General features: G+C 34.2%; 1 long non-coding RNA gene across 1 annotated transcript; it reads right to left on the bottom strand.

Annotated features, from left to right (window-relative positions):
- Positions 1–678: 678 nt before the first annotated feature.
- LOC104213480 (uncharacterized) lies at positions 679–2,094 on the bottom strand. Its single transcript, XR_707647.2, has 2 exons — positions 1,562–2,094; positions 679–925 (listed from the first exon to the last, which is right to left on the bottom strand). It is a non-coding gene; the product is annotated as an uncharacterized lncRNA (long non-coding RNA).
- Between the last annotated feature and the right edge of the window lie 304 nt (positions 2,095–2,398).

Here is a 2,398-nt window from a genome sequence, read left to right as displayed (position 1 = left end):
CATTTCTGCAATAAGACATTTGACACTTTGCTTGCAAGGTATAGTGTCAATCACAAGGTTTTAACCCCTTACCATTGTTATACCCCATTTTAACACGGATCAAATTAGAGTATAACATATTGGTGATTCTTGAATTAATTATTAACTAAAGAGTCGCCACCTACCTATATTAAAAGGTGAGTTAGGGCACCCTAAATTATCTATTATTAACTATGTATGGTCTACTAAACATTAGAGATTCTAAGGTAAGAGTTCGATTAATCTTAAAGAGAAGGTGTAAGGCACTCCTTAAGATCCACATTAAAATGGTTTACCAACCGGACTTAAGTTAATTGATTAATGCTAAGACTTAATGTTATGTCTAAAGAGTTCTACAAGTCTACGTGCATGTAAAAAAGTAGATTAACTTAATAGAAGATTTGGTTAAACTCACGTTTTGCTCATTTTACAAAGCTAATTCCAAAAGTTCAAATAAGAAAACAATTCCATAGTTGAAAAACCAATGTTGTTGTTTAAAGAAAAGGACGACAGTCAATATTTTAAGCACACTTACAGTTCAATTCTAATACCTCAAACCTGAATCAAGCTAACCAAATTCTTAATATCCTTATGTCTAGATGTTATGTTCTATGTGATATGATGAGTACCTCTATTATTATCCATACGTAAACACCTCACTGAATTGATATAGTATCACATAACAATTAAGATTCTAACATATTAAGAAACAACATTGTGATTAACGCAGAAATCAAAAGGACAATTGACTGGCTTCTCCGCCAACATCCCACGCGGGATAATTTTGTTGTTTTATCACTACATCAGCAGTGAGAACGTAAAAAGTGTGCTGAGTCCATGCAGGTATAGTGCTGCAGCGTCGTCGAGTCTCAAAGTGGGACACTTCCGCTCCGGTGTTCATGTGAAACTAAGAAAGAAAGAAAACAAAACAATTAGAAGTGGGACATCTACATCATAAACTTTCATAAGAAATAGCTAAAGTGAAAAAAACATATTGTTATCTAATTTAAAGTCCTAATGCAGGATCTCTAAACCGAAAATAAAAATATGTGATATAACTCCTAAAGCATGACCACCAGTTAGAGGGTGCATCCCACAAAATGAAAGTTCAAATACAATTCTTTCATGGAAAAAAAGAGAAATCTTTATGGACATGGTTCATCGGGCAGTTTTGGACAAAATAACAGAACATCAACAACAAGATTTAGACCACACATGTCTAGGTAAGAGAACATTCATTAGTGCGACGCTTAATAGAAATTCCACTTCAGTAATCTTTCCTATATAACATGGTATCTAAAACATGGAATCAAATTAATTGAGACTGACATAGAGCAAGTAAAATAGATGGTCACTTCATTGCATATTTATTAATCACGTTTTTTGCCGAAATGTGACCAGAATAACAATAACCTAAGAACTATCTCTTTAGATAAAATAGGAGACCTTAAATCATAACTTCTAGCTATATGAAACAAATAATATCACATTGACAGCAAAAGCAAAAGAAAAATAATAATGAAAAGACAAGAAAAAAACTGACCTTTTATGGGGCAGTGAACTGTAGGCTTTGAGGTCTCAGATCCACTACTCTTCACTACTAAACTGAAATTTAGAACTTGAATGTAAATTGAAGCATGAATTTTTTTTTTTGGTGATTCAAGCCTGGTTTTTACCTGTGTTCAAGCTTGGTTTAGGCTGAAGGTTTTAGGAGTATTTATAGGCGAAATCAATATAGGGTTCGAATTTCTGAGCGAGATTTGAAAATCAAAGAAAAGGGGGTCACGGGTTCGGCTTCAGTCTCTGAATTGTAGCCGTTTGAGAGTCAAATCTCTGAAAAGTGTAGAAGAATCTGATTTATTCAAAAGTTCTTTGGCCTCTTATTCTTGACCAAATCTTGTGATAGAGATGAGAGAGGAAAGCGTTGGAGAGACGTTATGGAGTTACCAAGGTTTGCACAAAAATGGTAGAGCATCCCTCACTTAGGTTTGAAAAGCTTTGGAGTTTGCTAAAAATGGCCATGTGAGATAGATGAACGAGAGAGGGTGACTGCTATAGAGAAAAGGAACTAGGGTTAGGTTTAGTTGGGCTGGCAGCTTTAGATTATAGAAATGCTGGGTTGTTGGGTGTGTTTTCTGGGCTATTGAGGAGTGGGCTTAGAATACAAATGGACTACATTAATTGGAAGAAATTTGGTGGGTCACTATTGGACTAGTTAGAATGACTATGGGCTAGATATATTAGGCCACATTTGAATGACCTTTTTTCTCCTTCAACTAATTTCTTTGGGATTCTTTGTCTTAATAATTTGGACTAAAATTGACCACTTTTAAAACATATATATAGTTAACTAATAGAAAAATCTATTACTGAAATATTT

Source organism: Nicotiana sylvestris, chromosome 4 (assembly GCF_000393655.2).
Source record: "Nicotiana sylvestris chromosome 4, ASM39365v2, whole genome shotgun sequence".
Classification (NCBI taxonomy): Eukaryota; Viridiplantae; Streptophyta; class Magnoliopsida; order Solanales; family Solanaceae; genus Nicotiana; species Nicotiana sylvestris.
This window is presented reverse-complemented; position numbering and strand designations above follow the sequence as displayed.